The 17,671-nt window shown below is 38.8% G+C and overlaps 1 long non-coding RNA gene across 1 annotated transcript in view; it reads right to left on the bottom strand.

The window, feature by feature from the left end:
- LOC102162507 overlaps window positions 1–16,493 on the bottom strand; it is a 131,618-nt gene extending 115,125 nt beyond the window's left edge. The window contains exon 1 of the long non-coding RNA XR_002339204.1: window positions 16,380–16,493. This is a non-coding gene — a long non-coding RNA (uncharacterized LOC102162507). The remainder of the gene's footprint in view (window positions 1–16,379) is intronic.

The following is a 17,671-nucleotide window of genomic DNA, read 5'->3' as shown; positions in this document are numbered from 1 at the left end:
TTAAAAAACACATTAGCCATTTGCAATGTGTAGTCCTTACCTAGATCACAATTTAAACAAACTATAAATGAAATATATTTATGATTGAATAATGTAAAGATGGAAAATATTAAGTATTCTTAATAATGTCTTACAATTGTACTGAATTTAGAAAAGAGCTCTTTATTTTCTAGAGATGCATACCAAAATATATAAGAAATGAATGAAAGAGTGAAGAACTTGGAATATATATAAAATAGAATTAACCTTCAGTTTGTAGTTGTTGAATCTGGGCAATGGGTACAATATGGGTTCATTAAAACTTTTCTGGCATTTTTTTAAGTGCTTATAATTTTCCATAATAAAAAAAGTGAGGAGATACAGAAATGCACGGAAAAATAACACCTTTTTTGAGTTTACTTTAGTTGATTCTAACAATTACATCACAATTTCAAACCTTAATACAGCCAATACTTGAAGGTATGAAGAGGTTTGACCTTTATTATATTTTCCCTTCAGATGTAAATTTCCTTTGCCCTTTCTAATCTTGTAAATAATGAGCTCTTCAATTATACTTATCATTCAATACTTTAAAACCAAAGTTCCTTTCAGTATGACCCTTCAAAATGCCCTTTATCATCACCCAATTTGCTTCTCAGCCCTATACCAGAGCTGCTAGTATCTAGAACTAAACAGGCTTATGCAGTAGGTTGTAAAAATGTCCACTTTGAAAAGTGAACTCTGGTGTCTAAATATCACAACACTTCAAATTCCTTTATAAATTTTTCCAAATGTCGTCTTCTTATTATGCTAGCATATTCTTTACTTTTGGCTCTGTTCACTCAGAGCCATACTAGTTTTTATGAATGAGGAGTTCACTTTTTTTTTCTTTCCTTTGCCAATAGCATTACTATGAGAATACACATCTTTTTCACTTTTTTATTCAACAAGTATTTGGAACCTACTTTGGGCTATGAAAAGGAAGGCAATCATGGCTTTAAATTTGATTAGATAATAGAAAAGAAAAATGCTTTAAAACTGGGAAATATTAGTAAGTTATTAATAATTTAGTCATATGTAAATTTAGTTAGTCCTAAAGATTCTGGAAAACCCTTGAAAAAAGCTAGTCTTACACAAAGTTTTAAAATTGAATGATTTCAACTGATGGAGATGAATCAGAACAACTTTCAGGGCAAAGTGAACCAGTACTAGATTTTAAAATGGAGATCAATAAAACATATGAAGCAATTCCTGGTATGTAAAGGGTTGGATAAGCTTACTGGAATAATATAGAATGAAAAAGACTAGTGGATTTGATCACTTGGATTGATTAGATTGACTAGGTTACTGGAGTTGAATTTATTGGGTTTAATTTAAAAATGCAGGAAGAGCCTTTTCTCGGAAATAATGAGAATAAGATGATTGACAACATTTAAACACTTTGATTCAAATATAAGCAAACATTTATTAAGCCATTCTAGCAAGTGCTATTAACTTTATAATTCTAATTGAAAAAAATTATCTTAAGTGTCTCTTTTAGGATGAACTTGAAGAGGAATAGATTGATATGACAAAGATCAACAAGAATGTCATTGAGTTCATTGAGTTATTCCATATTTTTTTCTTTTTTTTGGTGCACCCACAGCATATGGAAGTTCCGGGGCCAAGGACTGAATCAGAGCCACAGCTGCAGCAATGCTGGATTCTTAACCCACTGCACTGAGCCAGGGATCAAAGTGGCAATGCCACTGAGAAAAGCCAGATCATTAACCCACTGTACCACAGTGGGAACTATGATAGAGAACATAAAAAATAACAGTGCAGTGAGTTCCCAAATAGACCATAGCCCAAATGTCTAGATAGTTGCTCTTCTTCCTTCCGACTCCATTCCTACTTCTATCCATTAATTTGCAAAGGGTATTGAAGACTTTTTAGAAAAGAACTCACAATAGTTTGCTCTCGCAGTTAAAATATAAAGAGGATAGAAGATCTAAGAAATCCTAACAAGTAATACTCTAGGTTTTCTGGGAGACAATTTATTTTGTACAAAAAAAAGCCTTAGGCATGGTGCATTGGACTGAAATACATCTGAAGACATTTATAGTTTATAGTGTAGCCTGGAAGTTGCTACTGAACTCAACTCAAAATCAGCTATCCTGTGGTGTATGTATTAGAAAAATTAGCAAGCAGGACTAAAAGAGGTGTTTGGGTAAATTTTGCAATATCTTGGTGCCCAATACTGCTCCTTAGAAACAATGAAGGGGACCAATTTCCTAGACCTTAATATACTGTAAAGACAGGCAACCCTGTGGAGGCAAGACAGAGAAAACAGCAACCAAATGAGGCATCAAGCAATAATCCAGGGTGATGGGACAATAAAGTCAACGGCAGTTTCGGGGAGCTTCAAGAATTTGCTAGACAATGCTGGGACTCTCCTAAAGTTATAGCAAGGGAAGGAAAGTTCCACAGAAATCTGAAGGTCTACAGTTATATATACTAGCATTAGGGACTATCAAAACAGCAAGATTCTGATGAACAATGAGCTGTCAACAAGGTGAATAAGTGATGAATAAACTGCAGTTGTAAAAAAATCCCGATCCCTTCATCTCTCAGGGTAGACAGAGCCTGGGCAGCCAGAGCCCCATCTTCTACCCCAGTCTCAGACAAATACTTTCATCTCTGGCTGCTTCAGGTCGATGCATTGCTTGCAGCCAAGGAGGTGCTCTGTCACCTGGCCAGATGGGAGCCAGGCAACAAGCCTATGGAGTTGCTGGAGGTGTGTCCTAAGAACCAAGAAGAAAATCTGAGCCAAAGTATAGGGGAGTTCAGGGCTGTGTGGAGATTGAGAATACGAGGCAGGGCCAAAGTCTGGTAAGGGTAGCTCCACACAAATAGCAGGGTATCTCTCTTCATAGATGTGGGATAATGCTCTCTGTGGATGATGTGACCTTCACTAGTGATATACAAGCAATGGCAGGGTGATGCCTCTACCAACGTGTGCATGTTCTAGAAGTGAGAATATCATCAACACTTTGAAGTGCTTAATATGAAAAACTCCATTGCATTCACAATCTGCTCACATTTCCCCAAGAAATTTCCATATTTCACTTGCTAATAAAAGAAAAAGCTGTAACTTTGTTTAAAAATAATTCCAAATCTTGTGCATTCTTGCATAGTTGTGAAAAAACTTTATCACTGTCTGTTGGAACTCTCTAGATGAAAGGGGAGAATTTAACTGCTTTACTCAACATGTATTTATTGAGCATCTACTATACACCAAGCAGTATTCTAGGTGCTGGGGATTCAGTCATGAAGAAATGGAACAAACATTTATGCCATCTTGGGATAGGTCAACAATGAACAAGTAGAGAGGGTATGTATGTGTTTGAAAATGATAACTGCTAATGAGAAAAATAAATCAGGGAAGGTGATGGGGTTTCCACTTTAAAACAGGATTATCAGGAAACGCCTTACAAAAAGGTGATATTTGAGTCCAGATGTCAGTCTAGATCTAATCAGGAATGGTAGGTCCTCTTTAAATGTAAAACATGATTTTAAAAAGCTATTTTCAGGTAAATAAGCTCAAGTTCTTTTTAAATTTCGAAAAGAAATTCAAAAATATAATCAGAAAATGTTATACCAATACAGTGTTTAATCTTTTCTAAATTTCTGATTGTTCTTATAGTAACATTATACAAAGAAATTCAAAGGTCTCACAGACACAGGTCCTCTAAGATTGAGTTTCCATGGTGAAGTGGAGGACAGAGGTAACATATGGGTATTTTGAATTGCTGTCATTCTTTGATTATAAAGATGCTTATCTTTAGAGATGATTTCTGTTTGTTTTGCAACCTGAATTTTTCAAGTATTCTCTCTGGAGACAGAAAGAAGCAAGGTCACAGATTCACGTTACTGTGAGGCTTACATGAAATAGTAACCGAAATATTTCTCTCCTGAACTGCCCACTCCTTAAGGTCAGAAACTTTGTTTTATTTGTCTTTATATTCCCACACTGGCTACATCTGACATGTGAGAACCATTAATCAGCATTTGTTATTGAATTAACTTTGTTTTAAATATTTCCCCATCCTTCTAAAAGTAATGAATGTTCATTGCAGGCTTTTGTAGAAAAGTAGAAAGAGGGAAAATTGCCTGTTAGTGACATTCAGTGAAGCCAGGACCAGGAGATCAGCTGCAAGCGAAATGCCAGGCAGAATCCATAAGGATCAGAGGAAGCACTGATCTTATTTCCCACTCTGGCCTCCAGAAAAGAGAACCCAGCCACAGAGGAGAGGACAGAATAGTCTGCCTATGCCATTGCCTGCCGCTCCGCTTATGCCTCAAGGCTCCCTTTGGGTGTCTCTCTGTTGCTGCAGCTCTCCGCAGCCATCCACCCATCCTAAAGACCAAGCCCAGCTTTGCAGGACTCCCTTCCAAGCAGCAGCTTGAATTCAATGAGACCCAAGTGCTTCCTCTGTCCAAGGTACTGGTAGGTCCACAAGCCCTCCATCTCAGTCCTTTTTCCCTGGGTTTATCACTAAATATAAAAAGCTCCTGTCGTCTAACTACTCACAATACCCTCACCACACCCAGATCACCCTGCACTTCCTCTGCCCCAGCTTTCTGCCTCTCTTTTCCCATCCATTCCATTGCTTAGCTGAAGAATGGAAAGGTGATTGACACACTGCTCTGTATCTTCTATCTTCACTTAGTGTTGTCCAGCTTACCTGAAACCCAAATCTCCCCTGAGGATAAGCCTCTTAGCAGGAGCTGGCCAATCATAGCACATCTCATGTACTACAGAGACCAGAGAAAAGAAGCATACCCATTTCGTTCTCCAGTGTCACTTCCAACAATTGCATTCCCACCTGTCTATAACGCCCCCCTCCTCACACACCATCCATCTCTCTCTATTACTGTTGCCTACCATCCACTGGTCTCTCCTCCATTTATGAAAAATTTGATTACCAAATTCATAGTTTTCCTTTCCATATCCTGACTGAATGCGATGCCCACTATGAGGGCAATTCAGCCAATATTCTAGCCTCTTACCTCTATGTCATCTTTGACCATCAATGCTACTTCACAGGCTTTATTACTTCCCATATTCCCACAGACATACTTTTGAAATGTGTCATCACCAGAAAATAAACTTACTAATTCAGATGTCCTGATCATTTATCCCAATTGCCTATTCTTCAAGGAAGTTTGCCCAGTTACTCTCACAACTGATCTACAATTTCATAGGTAGGACCAATCCAGAATTTCAACCATTCTCTTTCTGAATGGTTTTGCCCCATGTTTCTTTCATCCCTCCCATCTGGCAAAACCTCAACCTAGAATTAATCCATGTGTCTGCCTTCTCCAGTTCTGCACCCAGTAACATGCCAATATCAGAAGAAGAAATATTTAGAGGAGAGTGACTAGGCAGGTCTGTAGAGCACAGGTATAAGCTTCAAAGCTTTCCCTAATGAATTTACTAGCTAAACTAAAGGGGAAAAAAAAGACTCCTTTATTCTCTACGTACTTATTAAAAAATGTGGATAACTGTAACCAGCACTAGCTAAAATTTCAAGTAGCAGGTAAAATTTCACTTTGTCCCATCCAAAACATAGCCGATTAGGAAATTATCAAAAATGATTAGCCTGATTAAGGCTGAAGGCCAAGAAATCCTGTGAAGATAATTATAAAACCACTTCACTGGTGAAAAAAAAAAAAAGGAAAAAAAGAGAGAAAGAAAAAGAGACTGCTACATACGAATAAGATAATCACCAAAAAACACATTCATATGATTTTTAAGACATAGCCTACTTTCCCCTTTCCTGCCCCTGTCAGCAATGTGACTAAAGGCATTTAAAAATAATAAAACTGCATTTTTAAAGTTAATGTTCTAAGACAACTTGTCACTAAAATGGCCAGTCTCTTTTCCCAATTAGCATGATACAGCCTTGTTTTACTGCATTTAAAGCAGGTTTTAGGGATTGCACACCTCATTTTTTCTTTTACGCAAGTTTGGTCAGCCATAATTAAACTTTCAAATTTATTGAGAAGACTAATCATTTGAGTAAAAATAATCATTAAACAATATGTTAAAAGTTATTCAGTTTAGGGAGTTCCCATTGTGACACAGTGGAAATGAATCCGACTAGTACCCATGAGGATGCGGGATTGGTCCCTGGACTCGCTCAGTGGGTCAGGGATCTGGCATTGCCATGAGCTGTGGTGTAAGTTGCAGACAAGGTTCGAATCCTGCATTGCTGTGGCTGTGGTGTAGGCCAGCAGCTGTAGTTCTGATTCGACCCCTAGCCAGGGAACTTCCATATGCCGCATATTCAGCCCTAAAAAGGCAAAAAAAAATTATTCAGTTTAATTGTTTTTCAGTGAAGTTGTAATTCTAAAGTAAGGAAGTTGAATTTTTTAATAAGAAATGAGAATAGTGTTCACTTGTGCATTTTTCTATACCCAAAGACACCAAGAACCACTCCCAACCATATTTCGATGCAACACGTTTGTAACCACTGCTGCATGGAAGCTTATCTGAAATTTCCTGTTGGAAAAACTTCTAGATCCAGCTCCTAAGCAACTCAAAAAAAAACATGGAGTTCCCATTGTAGCTAAGCAGGTTAAGGACCTGATGTCTTCTCTCTGAGAATGCATGTTTGATGCCTGGTCTTGCTCAGTGGGTAAAGAATCCAGTGTTTCCCATAAGCTGCCGCATAGGCCCCATTCAACCCTTAGCTGGGGAACTTCCATATGCTGCAGGAGCAGCTCTAAAAAGAAAAAGGAAAAAAGAAAAAAAAAATTAGCCACAGTACTTTTTTTTTGTCTTTTTGAGGGCCGCACCCGCAGCACATGGAAGTTCCCAGGCTAGGGGTCTAATCAGAGCTATAATAGCCCCTGGCCTATGCCACAGCCACAGCTACGCCAGATCTGAGCAGCATGTGCAGCCTACACCACAGCTCAAGGCAATGCCAGATCCTTAACCCACTGAGCAAGGCCAGGGTTCGAACCCACAACCTCATGGTTCCTAGTCGGATTCGTTTCCACTGTGCCATGTCAGAAACTCCAGCCACAGTACTTTCAAAGTAACCAGAAACAGTACTCATTATTTTCTTGTCTTTTTTTTTTTTTTTGGTCTTTTTGCCTTTTCTAGAGCCGCACCCACGGCATATGTAAGTTCCCAGGCTGGGGTCTAATCAGAGCTGTAGCCGCTGGCCTACACCAGAGCCACAGCAACGCCAGATCCGAGCTGTGTCTGCAACCTACGCCACAGCTCACGGCAACCCCAGATCCTTACCCCAGATCCTTAACCCACTGAGCAAGGCCAGGGATTGAACCCACAACCTCATGGTTCCTAGTCAGATTCGTTAAGCACTGAGCCACGACGGGAACTCCAAGCACTCATGATTTTATTTTCCAATCTTGACCACTATAGAAAATGGCTATTTCTACAAAAGATACTCAAAAGAATATACTTTGAGGAATAATTCTAACAGAGGCTTCATAGATATTTTGAACAATAAGAGTGTCATTAAAATAAATACGTATCATCCCAATGAAGCTACTTAAGGGAGTGATACTAGGTTAGAAGTCAAAGTTCTAATGTGTTTATAAAAAGGTCCTATCACTGGATAGTTATACTTTTTATTCATTTGACAAATACTTTTTGAGCACCTACTTTATGCCAGCACTGTGCTAGGAATTAGGTAGACAGTGGTAAATGGAGATAGTTTCTGTACTCATGAAGTTTAAAGTGTAGTGCAGTAAACAGACACAGGTGAGTAAGCAAAGACATACATAGTATAAAAGGCACCTGCCACAAAGTAAAGAAAGAGTAAAGGGATAGAGAATTGTGATGGTTCTGTCTTCAGTGATCAGGGAAGTCCTCTTAAAAGGGGTTACATGGGAGCTGAGATCTTAAGGCTGAGATGGAGACAGTCATTTGAAGAAGGAGGAAGCTCAGTCCAGCCTGAGTAAAGACCCAAATGAACGAAAGGCAGGTTGATTCCAAGGAAGTGTAAAATCATGACTGTGGCAGAAGTATAGAGAGACAGGAGGATAGAGGAGAGATACAGGACCAACTAGGCAGGGGTAGAGCCTGGAGAACCTCAGGGAAGAAGTCACTGGCACAATGATGTATGCTGATTTAAAAAAAAAAAAAGACTACAAAATGTTGTGTGCATGTTGATTAAAAGTATGTGGAATGCTTTACAATGATAAAAATCATAAGAAATACTGAAACACATTTGGCTATTTGGGTTTGAAGATGATGTGTTGTGTTTTGTTTTAGAATCCATTAACCAAATAATACAATTACATTTTAGATGAAGAAATAGTTTACTATAATGTACTTGTAAGGTTCATTCTCTCAACTAAAGATTCATGTTACAATCTTGGCCAGCTAATTGCTGGCTGTAGCAAACCCTGTTGGCAGTTCACTTAGGTTGTCAATCCTTCTCACCAGCGCTGGGCATCAGTCCTCCTGACTCATCTGCTTCACTGCTCACTGTTCATCATGGAAACCTTAGATTTGCCCTTGGACCTTGGAGCTACCCAGAGGTGAGAGCCAGAGGAGTTTACTGTCCTTCACAACTTGTGCTGAGTATAAACACCCAATTTGTTTCCCCTGGAATGACGTTGTGTGGTGGAATTTGTACTTCAGAGCCCTGAGGGCATTAGGCAAAGACCAGGACCAAAGCCAGGACCAGGTTTACTGGAACGCAAACCTATGATCTGCTTCTTCCTCCAGTTGCTTCCTAGTTTCTCTTGGGAACACCCCAGTGAACAAATGGAACCCAAATCCTCAGCTCACATTCTTTTTAAGGAGTAACTATATATAATCATTCCTTAATTTTATGTGCAAGCTTTTGTTTATACACCTTTTATTCTTTTACCTATTTTTACTGAGCCCTTACCAGATGGTGTACACCATGCAAGGTGGTTAGTTTATAATGAAAAAAAAAATGTGTTTTAGTCTGTCCCTACATCTAATACATTCTAAGTTAATGAAGTTGTTTACATTAGATTAATCAAATAGTTTATTTACATGTGATTAATCAAATTAGTTAAATGAAGTTATTTGTATTTGATTGCATTTAATCAACTAACCAAATGAAGAAAGTACAACTAAAGATATGGTGTATCCAGAAATGTCCACACTCTAAATTGTCCCTGAAATAAATACATTTTGAACATAACCAAAACATATGCAATATATTTAAAGCTTCTACAGATAAAAATCACTGCATAAGTTTAAGGTAAAAACGGACCATGTGTAGCATATGTTACTCATAATTATTTTGTTTTTTACAAGTAGCTCCAACTTACTATCTAGTTGTACATAAAAGTGCATTTGTATTGTCACATTTGCATTTGTATGTGGTTTGCAGAATACATTGCGCCATAGATTGTGTTACTGATTTCTAGGTTAACTAAAACAGTTCTTTATAAGCTGTTTAACCAGTAATGTGCATGAACTATTACACCTTTTTTTTTGAAAATAGTAAATGTAAATGTCAGTGCAATACTGCTATTGGAAAAAGTAAGTATGCAAATGGTGCCCAATAGAAATAGGAAGAAAGTTTTTTCGTTCCTCGCTCAGTCCAGGTACAGTAGGGCATGCCTTTCTGGTGAGAGCCTCCTTTCTTCTCCCAGCCCACACCAGGCTGACGCATTTGTCATTTTGCTTCTACTATGTCACTTTCAACGAAATCATCTCTCATTCAACATCTACCATTCCCACATAAGGCTATAGCAATGCTTCTCTTGAGCACCAAACCGCTCCCCCCCCAAATCCAGTAACAACCCACTTCCCACCAAAACCCACCTGGAAAGCAATTCAGTGAGAGACCTAATTTTTCTGTGTCTTCCCTGGGAAGGATGGGTCACACATAATCCTTCTTTCTGCAATGAAGAACCTCAGGTGTGCACCAGCACCTGGCAAGAACCCTGACAGGTGAGGATCAAAGTGGTAAGTTATCTTTTTATTGCCAATTTTACAGTTCCCTGTAATTACCTTTTGAATTAATTACATAATTTTAAGTGTAGGAAGGTCTTATTCAGCTTTCCTTTGTGACTATACACTGAATGAGTGGAAGTCTATCTTAAGGGTTGTGGGTTATATTTTAAATTTAGGAAAATGGGAAATGTGAAACCTAATAAATAAGTATATGAGTATCTTCTGATAAAGTAGTCTCTGATTTTCCCTGTTTGGAAATTATCTTTTTTTTTTTTTTCCTTCTAGGACCACACCAACAGCATATGGAACTTCCAAGGCTAGGGGGTTTGAATCAGAGCTGCAGCTGCCAGCCTATGCTTCAGCCTCAGCAACCTGGGATCTGAGCCACATCTGCAACCTACACCACAGCTTACAGCCACCCTGGATCCTTAACCTACTGAGCGAGGCCAGGGAGCAAACCTGCATCCTCATGGAAACCAGTAGGGTTCCTTACTGCTGAGCCACGATGGGAACTCTAAAATTACCATTTTCTGAATGCTCATAGGCATAACTTTTAGAATGTATCCTGGGAAGCCACCTAGAATATTTATTTGTATATCTGTCTATGTTCCAATTCAGGAGCAAAATCCTCTTCTTCAGCAACTGTCATAGCGCCTAAGCACTATGTCATAAAAATAGGACCAGAAAACTTTTGTAAATATATAAAAGGTGAGGATTAAAAAAAAAAAACCCAAAATGTTCTTTGTTCAATATAATTTGATTTGGGCCTTATTTTAAAAGTTAGGTTACTTTAGAATAATAAGTGGAGATCTGTTGCTCTTCCATATACTTGGAATTGCTACAATTAACAAGTGAGTCTCACCTTTGGGACTCCAGGGCTTTTATGCCACCATTTGTAGCACAGATGTGGCCACTCAGTTTCGTAATAGCCTTTATGATGTACTTAATATTAGTTCAAATTGTTGCAAGTTTAATACCATCCCTGAGACATCTACAAACTCCTATTACTTGGACACTGATGGTTACCTCTGGATTTCCTTCCTTAACTAAATTTCTCTTCTCTGCTTTCGGTCTTAAAGCATTTACTTTATCTCCGTCTGGACATCAGCCCAAATGTGGAAAATAAAAATTGCCCCTTGATTCCCACCCCAAACAATTACAGGTAAAATATAATTGCATATAATAGCAGAATGATTATTGAAGGCATATAAACCTCATAGGAAACGTTAAAAATTTTGCATAACTCAGTAAGCAACTTAAAAGAGCCTCTTAGACTTTCCTGTTCTTTTTCTCATATTTATTAAATAAACAATATCTCATGCTCAAGATTCAAGCAATGCAGAAGATATATAGTGAAAACTAAAACTCATACCTCACATCTTAATACTTTCTTATGAATCCTTCTCCAAAAGTGTCATGACTATTGTGGCACATCTGTTCATGGCTGATCCAAAAGCATTCCCTGCCTCTACAAAAAGAACTCCTCTGGTCCAGGGCAACAATACCGTCAACCACAGGGTGCAAAATCATGATCCATCTCAGCCACTCACATCAATTCCTTTTTTCTATGTTAGATATTCACTTTCTAGGTATCTTTTGCAGAGAATGGTGACCATGTGACATTGTTCTGAACAATGACTTAGATAAGGTGTGTGAGAGTATGCGTGTGCAGGGCATGGGGCTGGCCTCTTGCTCTTAGGGAAATTTATGTGCCTAATTAGTGAAACATTCATGTACACACACACATGCAAAGATTCACACACGCACTTATATACTCTCTTAAATTGTGTACTTATATATTCTCTTCATTCACATACACACTTGTACACTCTCTTAATTCACGTTTGTTCTCAACCTTTTCTCATCCTCGCACATTCACAATCTGTCAAACACTTTCTTACACAGGATCTCTCTCTCTTTCTCTCACCCCCCTGCCATGTTCTGGGGTATATTCATGCTTTCTCTCTCTCACCTACTCTTTGTGGAACACGTTTGTAAGTGGGATTTTCACCTGGGTTTAAACCATATTCTGGTTCTAAAACATACACAATGGTATACCCAGCAATTAAGTGATGTTAAGTTTCAGAAATTTTCTAGAAGAGGCAATGTAATCTCTAAGGACTCTAATTCCTAATCCCTCATACAATTATGAAACCCTGAAAGAGAAAAAAAATCATCGTGTTGATTAATCCTTTATTGTCATAAATAAAGACTCTGAGATACAGCTAGGTTAAGTGATTCCTCATGATTTAAATGGTTAAATAAGCCAATATGGAAATTAGCCTTGGGCAACTGTTCAAAGGAACTATATAGCACAGTGATTAAGAATGCGGCTTGTGGAGTCGCACTGCCTGCATTATAACCTGTGCTGTATTACCTGTGATGTATTTCCTGTAAATCACTTCCCTAAACCTCAATTTGTCCATCTGCAAGATTAGCATAAGAGTATCTACAAGGCTGCTGTAAAGAATAAATTAGTTAATCCATGGAATGTCCTTAGTCTATTTCTTGGCTCATAAAAATTGTTCAGGAAATGTTAACTCTACTGCCTACCAAATTGTCTATTTTCAAGATGTTGCTTTAATTTATAACCGTCAAGAAGTGGGGCGGGGGTCTAATATTTCTACTTCCAGAAATTGTACAAGACTAGTGGATCTTATCCAGCAAGGAAGAAGAAATCTCTCTGCTTGGTCAGGAAATGAGAGCTACTGGGATTGTTTCAGGTTCTTCAAGGTACTATCAATAGTAATCTATGAATCCTGAATGTTCTGGTAATTAAGACATGACCTCACCTTCCTGAAAGCAGGTCTATGACATCATTCCTGACTTTGAATCAGACTCAGAAGATGGCCTCAGGGGTGCACCAAAAAACACACTGAGTCAGATTCTGGAGAACTCAAGAGAAACTGGGAGGTAAGAGAAGAAGGAGATCAATACTGACCCACACAATGAGAGTGACAGAAAATTCTTGACTGTGAGATAAAAAAAAAGCAGAGAAAGGCACTATATTTATTTATCTATTTATTGTAAGGTATATATGTATACATATACATATATATGCATATATGTAGATATAAAGGCATTTATATATATAAAAAGGCATTGTGTTTATGTGTGTGTATATATATATAGTAAGGTATACATATACATTAACAATTTCAGAGTTCCCACTATGGCTCAGTGGTTAATGAATCTGACTAGGAACCATGAGGTTGCGGGTTCAATCCCTGGCCTTGCTCAGTGAGTTAAGGATCCGGTGTTGCCGTGAGCTGTGGTGTAGGTTGCTGACGAGGCTCGGATCCCATGTTTCTGTGGCTCTGGCGTAGGCCGGCGGCTACAGCTCCGATTCAACCCCTAGCCTGGGAACCTCCATATGCCGTGGGAAGCAGCCCTAGAAAAGGCAGAAAGACAAAAAAAAAAAAAAATTTCGATATAGTAAACTATTAGACAGAAGTCTCTTAAAAACACATCTTTTTACATTTGAATGAACTATTAAAGTAAAAATTAATAGAATTTATATTTTTTAAAGACTTAAAATCTTACCATTCTCATCTACTCTGACTAGAATAATCCAGCACATTCTTTGGAGATCACAATTTTACACCCTAGATGAGAGTAAAAACAGCTTTTTTTATTAAGTGCTTTATGATCACATTACTGAAACACTATAGTTACATGTCTTTGTATTATTTCTGAGTAACCAACTGCGTAACCAAATTGCCCTCATTCTCAACGCAGCCTGTCAGGACTGGGGTCCGGTTTCCATACTGAGTAGAGGTTAGCAAGGATTGTGGCTAGACTCCCTCAGTTATGCCGTGGCTTTTATGTGTCAGTCTTAGTATTCAGAGATTATTCTACCTAGCTAGCCCACAGGAGTTCTGTGCTCTTTCTACTGCTTCTGGGCATTTGTTTTTATAAACCACTATACTGAGGTATGATTAACGTACAAAAAACTGTACATTTAATGTGTACAAATAGATAAGCTTGGAGATAAATTTACATCCATGAAGCCATCACCACAATCTATGCCATAAGCATATCCACTATCTCTATACATTTCTTCCTATCCTCTTTTGCAATAAGAACACACGACTTACCCTCTTAGAAGATTTTAAAATACACAGTTTTCTACTATTAAGCATAAGAACTATGCTGTGCAGTAGATCTGTAGGATTAACTCACCTCGTACAGATGAAACTTTGTATCCTTTGACTAATGCATCCTCATTTCGCGCATCCCCAGTCCCGGGTAATTGCCATTCCTCTTTCTGCTTCTATGAGTCAGTATTTTAGATTTTATATAAGTGGTTTCATGCAGTATTTGTGCTTCTGTGTGTGGCTTAATTTACTTAGCATAATGTCCTATAGGTTTATTCATATTATTGTAAATGGCAGAATTTCCTCTTGTTTTAAGGCTAATATTCCTCTCTTGTATCTACCACATTTTTAAAAATCCACTCATCTGTTAATGGACACATAGATTATTTTGGCTATTGTGAATAATGCTGCAAGGAACACAGTGAGTGATGCTTGAGATTCTGATTTTAATTCTTTTGGCTATAAATTGACGCTTGGGGAGTTCCCATCGTGGCTCAGTGGTAACGAACCCAACTAGTATCCATGGGGATGCGGGTTCGATCCCTGGCCTCACCACTCAGTGGGTTAAGGATCCGGCATTACCATGAGCTGTGGTGTAGGTCATAGATGCGATTCAAATCCCAAGTTGCTGTGGCTGTGGCATTGGTGGGCAGCTGCTGCTCTGATTCCATCCCTGGCCCAGAAACCTCCATATGCTATGGGTGTGGCCCTAAAAAAAAAAAAAAAGACAAAAAATAAATAAGTATATTGGCCCTTGAACAACTTGGGAATTAGGGATGCCAAGCACCCACAAAGTAAAAATCCATGTGTAACTTTTTTTTCTTTTTAGAGCCACACCATGGCATATGGAAATTCCCAGGTTGAAGGAGCTGCAGCTGCTGGCCTACGCTGCAGCCACAGCAACATGGGATCCGAGCCCCATCTGCCACCTACACCACAGCTCACAGCAATGCCGATCCTTAGCCCAGTGACAGAGGCCAGGGATTGAACCTGCATCCTCATGGATACTAGCTGAATTTGTTTCCACTGCACCACAATGGGCACCCCCCACACATAATTTTATAGTCTGCTCTATCCATGGTTCTGCATCTGCAGATTCAACCAACTGCAAACAGTGTAGTGCTTTAGTACATATTTAGTGAAAAAAAGATCTGCATGTAAGTGGACATGCACAGTTTAAAACCACGCTGTTCAAGGGTCAACTGTATACCCTGAAGTGGGATTGCTGGATCATATGGTAGTCCTCTATCTTTAATTCTTCAAGGAAACTCCATACTGTTTTCCATAGTGCTTATACCAATTTACATTTCCACTGACAGCATACAAGGGCCCCTTTTTTCTCTACACCCCCATCAACATTTGTTATTTTTAGTTGTTTTTTTTTTTTTTAAATAGCCATTCCAATAGGTGTTAGGTATCCTCTCATTGCGGTTCTTGATTGGCATTTTTCTGATGCTTAGCAATGTTGACCATCTTATTCTCTGCAGTGTTTATAAATTTCTGCAAATTCTAGGGCACACCTATCCAATTATGAACAAAGCCTGGAGAGCTGCAGGGTGGGGGTGAAGAGGCTGGATGAAGAAAGCAGAGGAATCAGTGCACTTGGATGGTAGGCTTAGTCCAGATCCTCATAAAGAAAGTGGGTAGAGAAAAGGGTCACTCTATGGAATGGAATGTATTTGTAATGACTTATCTATTGTGAATGATGAGCAGAAAATGGAGACCTAGCCCCGGACTTTAGCTACCTCTGCCTTGAGAGCCATGAACTGATCCCCCAAAGAACCATCATTCAGTAACTAGCTGACATCACAGCAGTCTTGCCAGGACAAGAACAAGATGATGCCCAGTGCCTTCCTTGCACAGAGTACACTATTATATGAAATCACATTGAATAATGGCCTACATTTCACATTGTAATTTAGAATATAACCTCATTTTTTGTGTTTTGAAATAAGTTGAACAGTTGTAGATGGGTTAAGAAAGAGTTGGCACAAGATAAAGGGCTACAGAGATGAGCATGTTCCCTATGCCATGTAAAGCATGAGAGAGTCCCAAAGAGTATCCTCAAAGAAGTCTTTGCTTAGAAACCTCTACTAACTAGCTAATGACATAAATCAATTTCAGTGAATAACCAATATAACGCTAACCCATAATTACTGCCTGTAAAGAAACAGGCATGAGTGGATGAAAGTTATTAGGATGCAGATAAATTTACTTTTTTGTTTTCCTTTCTCTGTAGTTCTCCCTTTTACACACATTGTTAGAATAGATAAGCAGCCACCCTGTCCACCTTCATTATATAGGAAATAAATACTTCATATAATTCAAAATGACAACAGACTCACCAAGCAGGCCAACCCAAGGTGAGGTCTCCTGTGCCACATCTACAGGGCCAGCCGTAGAAAGCTCTGCAGAGAGCAAGACTATTCCCACTTCAGGGACACACAGATGGGGACAAGCAGATGTAGGACCAGATGGAATTGTGTGATTCTGTCTTATCAACAGAATCAGGAAAACAGGGGAATTTCAGGGGAAATTGCTAATGGAAAAAGATCTGTTCGCTCTCTGGCAGGAACATAAGGAAGACCATAATGGAAACTTGTAATTAACTCTTGTGTCCTGAGCCACAGAAAAATAGTGGTCCCACTAACAATATTATCACCTCCCAGGAAGCCTCTGGATTCAGTTCTGTTTGGGGGAGAAATGGGTCCTCTCAGAATAAATAAAACCCTATCCTATCTTTGCTGTGAGACTGCTCCTTGTGCTGATCTGTCTCTTTTATGACCCTAAAATCCAATCTGACTACATCTACTAATATGTTTTCCAATTTAAGTGGAAGGAAACATTCTCATGAAAATGTAAGGCAACTTTGGTAAATGTGGCTTCTGTATTCTTCTAATCTTCAAAATGATAAAACTTAGTTCTTTCTTTTGAGTGTTTCTCTTCAGCCATCCAACAAGCATCTCCGGAACTATTGCTATATTTTAGGCTAGGAAATATAATATGCAATTCCAATGATAAAGAGTCAGTCTCTGCCTTCAAGAAACATGCAGTCTTAATTCACATGTCCAGTTGATTGATAATGGTTCCTCTGAGGTACCACTTCTCCATTGTACTGGCTCCATACATAAAGGGGTTCCTATAAGGCATACTAGCCACTAGAGGTTGGTTCTCATCTGTGCAAATAAACTGCTCATCGCATTGCCCCAGCCTGTTTCAAACTTCCTTGACCACCAATTAAGTCACTAGTTCTTATATTTCCAGGCCTACCTCCATCAGGTCTTTGAAGCAAACTGCTATTATTATGATCTTACTCTTCTCAATGACAATCATTGTCCTCTATCATGGCAGCACTGCAGCCTTAGCTTGTCCTAGACACACCCCTGCTAGTTCAGTTAATCCCCAGAACTCTCATACACCTGACTTGAACCTCGAGGATGCATCCCAGAGACCAATAAATTATCAGCTGCAAAATCTTCTTTGTTTCTCTCAGCTAAGACTACCCCTATGTGAGTCCCCCTGTTTGTGTAAGCAAATTTTTTTTTAATTTTTTTTTTTGTCTTTTTATGGCTTCATCCTCAGCATATGGAAGTTCTAAGGCTAGGGGTGGAATTGGAGCTGTAGCCACCAGCCTATG

This window comes from Sus scrofa, chromosome 15 (genome assembly GCF_000003025.6).
Source record: "Sus scrofa isolate TJ Tabasco breed Duroc chromosome 15, Sscrofa11.1, whole genome shotgun sequence".
Taxonomy (NCBI): domain Eukaryota; kingdom Metazoa; phylum Chordata; class Mammalia; order Artiodactyla; family Suidae; genus Sus; species Sus scrofa.
Note: the sequence above shows the minus strand (reverse complement) of the source record. Positions and strands in the feature narration are given on the sequence as shown.